The following is a 9,953-nucleotide window of genomic DNA, read 5'->3' as shown; positions in this document are numbered from 1 at the left end:
TCTTGTTGTTAACAGTAAATTGAATCGGTCAGTGGCGGAGCCACACACATGAACTTGGGGGTGTTAATTTTTACCCTCCATCATGTTAAAACATCAACATTTTGGTATGTGTCAAAAAAAATTAATTTTATACCTTATAACATTTTTGCACTTTTTTTTTTTATTTTTAGTTTTATTTTTTTCATTTTTTATAAATTAAAATTTAATGTAGAAATTAAGTTATTTGAGTTTTAAAATAAGAGATTAACTTTTATAATATAAAATAGATATAATCAAGAAATTTAAAAAATTGAGTAACAAGTATGATTAGTAGGGTTCGAACCCTTAACCTTTTGAGTTCAATCAAGGATTTTTAATCATTTTATCTACTTGAAAACATTAAAATAATATTATTTAGAGTGTATATAAACTAAAATTAGGGAGGGTTATAAGGAGCAAAACCTATACTACATAATCGTGGAGCCGGTGGTTGAAGGATGCTTCGGTCTCTCCGAGACTTGGGCTGGCTCCGCCCTTGGAACCAGTTTCTTTTTTTGTATTTTGAAATTATCTTGGAATAAATTGGATCTATTTAAAGTATACATATAAAGGTCATTGGTGGACCCATCAACACTAAAATATGCGTGCCAAATCTAAATATCTACTGAAGTGACTGCTTTAAGCATGATAATTGGATATCTATATTTTTCTTGGGTATATTGCACCTTCTATGTAACTGGATAATTCTTCTATGCTAATGCATTCAGTGAAGACTGCCAAGCATCATAGGGAACCCATAGTGTTTTTCGTGCAGTCAAGACTACCAACCATCCTAGGGAATCCATGGTGTTTCTCGTGCATTTGAACTAAACGTTGTACATCGACATCATTAGATCGTCTCATATACACAGGCTCATACACCTCTTTAATAGCACCATAAATTTTTTCCATACATTCTAACGTTGTACACTGACTAATTTTTATGTATTCATCAAAAGCACCAACCGAAGATCCATACGCAAGTATGCACATAGTTGATGTACATTTTTTGAGTGGAGACAAACCACTTCTTTTTGCCCTATTGACCATTTGTTGGAAATATGTTGTGTGATTTCTAAAGTCTTCCACCTTACGTTGGAACAAATTTCGATTCATTCAGAACCGTCTTCGAAAAACTTCAGCTGAATAAAGTGGTTCAACAGCAAAGTAGTCATTATACAAACGTTTTGCAATAACTTCACGATCCCATCTTACAAATTTTCTCGTCGAGATTCACAATTTTGGACGAATTATTTAAGTAGATAAAGATCAAGTTCATCATCCTCTTGAATTATTTCAATCGCACTCTGTATCTTTAGCTCGTATTTTGCACTACTATCAAAAGACAATTTGGTGAGATATGTATTTTTTTATTGTAGATTATGAGGATATGTGATAATATTTCAGATGTATAGATAGAAAATTATTCGTAACAATAATGATGGAGAGTTTGAATTCATAATAATAATGATGAAATGTTTGAATTCGTAACAATAGTGATGGAGAGTTTGCATTCATAGATGTAATAATAACGCATTCTACTTCTATAAATTCTGACCCATTCGTAATTCTTTCTTCTACAATCAGTTCATTATTCTACTAGAAGTTTCCTTAATTTTCCGCCTGAACAGATTATTATTGAGACACTTGATCAATCAGTTTGCACTTAACACATGTTATCTTATCAATATGATGTTATACGTTTTCATGGCGATACTTTTGTCACTCCGAAATTTTTCATCCTTTATTCCCATTTATGTTTTGTTTTAAACTTCTGTTAGGTGGCCAATTTGCAGTCCGATCTCTTCACATGTTATGTGTAACATCCATAATTTTTAAGGATATTTTGTAAAATAAAATTTATAGTATATATTATAATTATAATATTAAAAAAAATTATTAAATTTTATTTTATTAAGTTGACGCAATTATTTATTTAATTCTTATTATTTTTACATTCTATATTTATAATAATAATTATTATTAATTGATGAGGTTTAGTTACAGAGAGAGACAGAGCAGTGCGACGAAGGCAAAACACATACATGCATCATCTTTCTCTTTCTTTTTCATATTTTCTTCAATTATATTTTTCTTCATAACTTTTTATTCCGGCCACCTCTTGAAACGGAAATTACACCATTAAATTCCTTATTTCATTAGGAAGATTTTAAAACCACTATTGATATTTTTCTAACCAAAAAGTGTGGTGGCCAGAACGAGTATTTTTCACCGGCAATGTTTTCAATCATGTCCTTTTAGACGGTTTTAATAGTTAGTGCAATGCATTTTTGAAATCCCCTAAACATTGGCTATCTCATGGTAGTTTCGGTTCACGCTTCTAACAACTCCGATTAACCTTCGGCGGTCGACCACCGCATTCCAGCAAAGGGTCAATTAAAGGGTAAATTACATATGTGGTGTATAACATTTTCCTATTTTTATACTTTGGTGTACAACCAAAAAAATTTCACACTAAATTGTATAATTTTCAGGTGACGTCCTATTAAAATGTACAACCAGTTTTTGTGACCCGTCAACGCAAGTCAATGTTGCCATATCAACAAGTTCACCACTTTAAAAAGTAAAAAATTGACACTCTATTATGAAATTACTAAAATATCTTCATCTCATTCCTTGAACTCATCTCTCTCACTCTTTTCCTTTCTCTCTCTAAATCCTCTCTCCCTCTAACTCATCTCTCTCATATTTCTCCATTAGATGTCTAACAGCTCTCTCTCTAACTCCTCCCTCTCTCTTTTCCTTTCTCTCTCTAAGTTCTCTCTCCCTCTAAGAGAGAATATATCTATCTCAGGTGATTAAATTTCTCCATCTCATGTAATCCTTTTTCTTTTCTTTCTAAAATCCCTGGTGCGGATGGAAACATAAATGTTAGAGGTGGAGTGCAAAAATAAACAACATTACCTATCACTGTACCTGTCTATATCTCTCTGTGATCTTTTGAAATTAAGTCTCTTCAACCAAACATAATTGTTTTATCCGAATACTTAAAAAAACATTATATACAATTGAAACTAAGCCATATCATTACTTTTGTTCTCCTGTTTTCTTCTACTCTTTGCACTGCTAAGCCATATCAGCTTTGTTCTGCCTACTTTCTTCCTACATTGCTAACTTTTGTTCTCTATTTTCTTCTACTCCTTTGTTTTAGATTTGATTCAATACATTGCTAACTTTTGTTCTGCGTGTTTTCTTTACTTTCTTATTTTCTTCAACTTCTCATATTTACTACTTCTCACACATCATTTTTCTTTTCACTTCTTTGTTCAACTTCTCAAACACATTTTCACTAATGTTCACTTCTTTCTTCTTCTTCTCATCAAATTACTATTATTTTTACTTACTCTCTTCTTCTTTTTCTTCTCACTAGATTCATTTTTTTAACTTATAAAAAAATAAAACGAGTAGATATGCTTGTACGTAACTTTTTTTTTATAGTAGTAATTCTAATATAAATAAATTATATTCTGTTTTAAAATCCAGGAAAATGAAAAAATTGTCGGTAGTTCAAATCTATGAGTTAGATCCTACAATTTCAACAGAGTTGTTAGAACCCGGATATATAGATAGAAAACCAACCACAGAAAATTCGTACATATTTAAGGTAAAATATAATAAACAACAGAATCTTATTTATTAAGTAGAACATTGTGAATATGATAAAATTAAAAATGAAGCAAGTTTCAGGAAACCGATTTTTGATGTAATCAGAGATATATTGTTGTTATCAGGGGGAGGAGAATCAAAGAAATTTATCTGAAATCCGAAGATTCTAAAAAAATGAAACCTGTGGAAATGTTTTTAAATTATATTCAATGTTTTACTCCAACAACTTGCAGAATGTACACATTCCGAAGGTTCGGAGCACGAGAGGTAGATTTTGGCTTGAACCCTTTCATTTGCAAGCAATAAGACAGGAAATCATAATGCTGAAAATTGTGTAATTTAATTTTTACTATTACATTTTTATTTTATATTTAATGTTATTGTATTTGAAGATAATATCATTTCTAATTGTGTGAGATTATGAAGGGGTTGATTGTTGATTTATGTAAAATGAAGGCTAATTGATTTTGACCCTATAGTTAAGGGTCAATTGGAATTCATCACTTTTACATTTTTTTTATATTTAAGCCATATCATTACTTTTGTTCTCATGTTTTCTTCTACTCTTTGCATTGCTAAACCATATCAACTTTGTTCTGCCTATTTTTTTCCATAATTGCTAAATTTTGTTCTCTATTTTATTGTGCTTCTTTGTTTTAGATTTGCTTCAATACATTGCTAACTTTTTGTTCTGCCCATTTTCTTTACCTTTTTTTATTTTCTTCTACCCATATTTACTACTTCTCACACATATCATTCTTCTTCTCACTTCTTTGTTCAACTTCTCAGACAAATTTTCACTTCTTTATTCTTCTTCTCATCAAATAACTATTATTTTTACTTATTTTTACTCTCTTCTTCTTCTTCTTCTTCTTCTCACTAGATTCATTTTTTTACTTATAAAAAATGAAAAGAGTAGATATATTTGTACGTAGTTTTTCTGATAGAAGTAATTCTAATATAAATAAATTATAATTTGTTGTAAAATCCAAGAAAATGAAAAAAATGTCGGCAGTTCAAATCTATGAGTTAGAGACTACAATTCCACCAGAGTTGTTAGAACCCGGATATATAGAAAGAAAACCAACCCCAGACCATTCGTACATATTTAATGTAAAATATAATAAACAACAAAATCTTATATAATATTATGAATACGATAAAATGAAAAATGAAGCAAATTCCACAAAATCGATTTTTGATGTAGTCAGAGATATATTGTTGTTATCAGGGCAGAGGAGAATCAAAGAAATTGATCTGAAATTTGAATCTTCTAAAAAAATGAAACTTGAATATATGGAAATGTTTCTGAATTATATTCAAGGTTTTACTCCAACAACTTGCGGAATATACACATTTCGAAAGTCAGGAGCACCAGAGTTGGAGTTTTGGCTTGAACCCTTTCATTTACAAGCAATAAGACAGGAAATCACAAGGCTGAAAATTGGGTAATTTAATTTTTACTATTCTATTTTTATTTTATATTTTATTTTATTGTATTTTAAGAATAATATCATTTCTAATTGTGTGAGATTATGAAGAGGTTGATTGTTGATTTATGTAAAATGTAGGCTAATTGATTTTGACCCTATAGTTAGGGGTCAAATGGAATTTATCACTTTTACCTTTTTTATATATTTATTCTTATTATATGTCCTTATTATATGTAGACTAAGTTTCTTTTTTCCTTTTTCTTATAATAGTTATTTCCTCCTGATTGAAGAAGAAGATATCGATTAAGTAAACTTCTGGATACCTCCATGTTCTGGTTGGATAAAAATTAACGGTGATAGCTCTTTCATTCAAGACAGACCCGAATAAATAAGATACTCAACAATTGGAGTTGTTCATAACGAAGTTGGTGAGTTGTCTAACTGCTTTTAAAAACCACTTTTTATTCGACAAACTGATCTATTTGATAACAACATCCAATCTGAGTGTCTTTGTATACTGGACATGCTTAATTTTATGTTGTTTAATCATGCAAATCATTTTATTATTGAGTCTAATTGTCAAACAGTTATAAAAATTATTACATGTCCAGAATATAAAGTAAGTGATTATTGACTAATGATCACACTTAGTATTCTCCTTTTACTTCACCAAGAACAATGTGAAATAATTTTTCCTTGTATTGATAGTTCTGACAATAAACTTGCTGATAAAATATCAAAGTATTGACAACATCTTGAAAGACGAATCTATGAGTTTAAGAAAACTCCAACATCAAATATCCATGGTATTCTCAAGTGTAAAATGAAAGTGGAGAAAGATAAATCCAATTGTATACATATTTATTTGTGTTAGTTCCACACTAAAATTCATATATTTTGCCAGATTTATAAATATTAACCTCCAATTTTCATAACCTAGGTTTAAAATTAATATTATTTGAAAATATTAGGGTTAAATTTGCACAATCTTATATATTATGACTAAATTTGCACTTTCCCAAAAATTTTAGGATCAAATTTGGTCTCTATCCCCCCCCCCAAAATATTGGGTCCAATAAATAAATATCATAATTAAGTATAAAATTACAACTAAATCATATTATCAAACTTAATTTTTCATATCTCATTATTTTCTATATATTACAAATAAAATATGATTTTACACAATACAATAACAAAGTTTTAGTCCCGAAAAAATATATTAAAAATACTCATATTCTAATTTAACAAAATTCAAAATCATTACTTGACATAATTGTAGATAGTTTTTTAAAAGTGAATTTATAGGTAAATTTTCCAAAAAATATATTATTAGCCATAATATTAAAGATTAAAACATTATTTGGCCTATTTGGTTTCCAAATTTTTTTATTTCACCTTTATGTATTTTCATAAGTGACATTTTACCAATGTTTTAATAATCAGACTTAATATTGAATTGACGTGATAACTAGGTTAATAGTTCAACCAGATAATATCATAAATATATTATATATAAATTAATAAATATATAATAAAATCTCAATTATATATAAAAAAATCAATTTTTATTCGACAAACTGATCTATCTGATAGCAATATCCAATCTGCGTGTCTTTGTATACTGGACATACTTAATTTTATGCTGTTGAATCATGCAAATTGTTTTCTTATCGAGTCTGATTGTCAAACAGTTATAAAGATTATTACATGTCCAGAATATAAAGTAAGTGATGATTGACTAATGGTCACATTTAGCATTCTCCTTTTATTTCACCGAGAACAATGTGAAGTAATTTTTTCTTGGATTGATAGTTCTGACAATAAACTTGTCGATAAAATATCAAACTTCAAATATCAATTGTCTTCTCAAGCGTGAAATGAAAGTGGAGAAAGATAAATCAAGTTGTATACATTTTCGTTTGTGTGAGTTCAACATAAAAATTCATACATCTAGCCAGATTTATAAATATTAATCTCCAATATTCGTCACGTGGATTTAAGATTGATATTATTTGAAAATATTAGGGTTAAATTTGTAAATCTTATATAATAGGACTAAATTTGCACTTTCCCGAAAACTTTAGGATCAAATTTGGCCCATACCCCTCTCCAAAAATATAGGGTCAAATACATAAATATCATAATTAAGTAGAAAATTACAACTAAATCATATTATCAAATTTAATTTTTAATATCTCATTATTTTCTATATATTACAAATAAAATATGAGTTTACACTATACAACAACAACAAAGCCTTAGTCCCGAAAAAATATATTAACAGTACTGAGATTCTAGTTTGACATAATTCAAAATCATTACTTGACATAATTGTAGATAGTTTTTTAAAAGTGAATTCAAAGGTAAATTTCCCAAAAATATATGATTAGCTATAATATTAAGGATTAAAACATTATTTGGCCTATTTGGTTTCCAATTTTTTCATTTGCACCTTTAGGTATTTTCATAAGTGACATTTGACCAACGTTCTAAAAATCAGACCTAATATTGAATTGACGTGATAACTGAGTTAATAGTTCATATAGATAATGTCATAAATATTATATATAAATATTATATATAAATTAATAAATATATATAATAAAATCTCAATTATATATAAAAAACCAATTTTTATTCAATAAACTGATCTATTTGATAACAATATCCAATCTGGGTGTTTTTGTATATTGTACATGCTTAATTTTATGCGGTTGAATCATGCAAATCGTTTTATTATCGAGTCTGATTGTCAAACAGTTATAAAGATTATTAAATGTCCAAAATATAAAGTAAGTGATTATTGACTAATGATCACACTTAGCATTCTCCTTTTACTTCACCAAGGACAATGTGAAATAATTTTTTCTTGGATTGATATTTCTGGCAACAAACTTGCTGATAAAATATCAAAGTATAGCCAACATCTTTAAAGAGGAATCTATAAGTTTAAGAAAGCTCAAACTTCATATATTCATGGTCTTCTCAAGCCTGAAATGAAAGTGGAGAAGGATAAATCCAGTTGTATACATATTCGTTTTTGTGAGTTCCACACAGAAATTCATATATTTGGCCAGATTTATAAATATTAATCTCCAATTTTCGTAACGTGGGTTTAAAATTGATATTGTTTGAAAATATTAGGGTTAAATTTATACAATCATATATATTAGGACTAAATTTGCACTTTTTCGAAAACTTTAGTATCAAATTTGGTCCCTATCCCCCTTCAAAAATATAGGGTCAGATACATAAATAGCATAATTAAGTAGAAAGTAAAAACTAAATCATATTATCAAACTTAATTTTTAATATCTCATTATTTTCTATATATTACAAATAAAATATAATTTTACACTATAAAACAATAACCAAGCCTTAGTCCCGAAAAAATATATTAAAAATATGGAAAAGTACAAAAATAAACCTTGTGGTTACACCTGTTTTCGAACAACACCTATGTGGTTTAAAAGTTTGCAAAATGGTACCTTGAGGTTCATTCCGTTAGCAAACACATACCAAATTGACTAACGGTGTTAAAAGTCAAATGGAAAAGATTTGATTTGGTCCTTATATTTATTTATTTTATAAATTAACCCCCTTTGTTATCTAATTATCATAAAAAAAAGTCCAAAATAAAAAATAAAAATCAATTATACTATCTTCTCTATTTCTTTCTTTGATTTCTTTTTTCTTCTCTTGTTTCTCTCTCTTCTCTCTTAATTTTTCTAATTGAACCACCAAACAAAGATCACATTGTTCCACCTCATTATCCCCTCTAACAAACACCCTCCTAATCCTAATGCTCTGGGTGTCTAATCTATACTAACATTTCGATCAGCAGCATCTTATACAACTTGATAAACAGAAAACCTTCAATCGAACAAAATCTCCTCATATCTTCCTTCGATTACCCATAATCACCGGAGAGAGGATCATCAGGATGCGCAATCAATTGACAGTATTGAGCTATAACATCTAATTTCTTAGTTGAGTTTCCAGCCAACCGACTGAGCACATCCACTAAAACACGAGAATAATCAAAGTCCTTTTCCTGGAATCAAATTGAGAAAGAAAAAAGAAGAAAACGAATTGATTACCAGTAGAAAGAACGTCGGGAACACGGCGGAGGTGAGGCATATCGGTTGGAACTGACTGAACGAGCCATGCTTTGCATTGTGATTCAGCGAAGACGATTGAAGTAAATGGATTGGTGAATAGGAAAACAGCGAAAAAGGAGATGATAATGATATGCTCATCTTTTCTTCTCTTGAAATCTAATTGAAAGTTGTTTCTGTTATCTGATTGGCAATGATAATTGCAGTGATAATGACTCCATCCATTTTCGTAAAATATATTAGACATTCAAAGCATTAGGAAAGTGACACCGAATTTAATGAATTTAAAGTTACCGTAGCTGAGTTTGTTTGCGATTTTTTGCAGCTTCCTCGTCAAACTCGTACATGATTTCTCCCGACTCCACGCTTGGGAAGCAAATGAAGTTCACCGGGGTATTTTATGATTGAAATTTGATGGTATTCTGTTGTAATTCTTATGTACTGAATTGCTTGTTGAGTTGCAATTGTATTTATGAAAAATGCAGGACAACTTGTCACTTAGTCTTGTGGCCGAAATTGATTGGGAGAGATTGTTTTTTCTAGAGAGAGAAATTCAATTGATTTTAGAGAGAGAAATTAACAAATAGGAGAGAGAGAAAAAAAACAAAAATAAGAAATTAAAGAGTTGGAGAAGATGGTGTATTTGATTTTTAATTTTTATTTTGGGGTTTATTTGTGATAATTAGATAATAAGGGGGGTTAATTTATAAAATAAATAAATATAAGGACCAAATTAACTATTATCCATTTGACT

Source organism: Euphorbia lathyris, chromosome 10 (assembly GCF_963576675.1).
Source record: "Euphorbia lathyris chromosome 10, ddEupLath1.1, whole genome shotgun sequence".
Taxonomy (NCBI): Eukaryota; Viridiplantae; Streptophyta; class Magnoliopsida; order Malpighiales; family Euphorbiaceae; genus Euphorbia; species Euphorbia lathyris.
The sequence above is the reverse complement of the archived record's forward strand: the minus strand, read 5'-3'. Positions refer to the sequence as shown.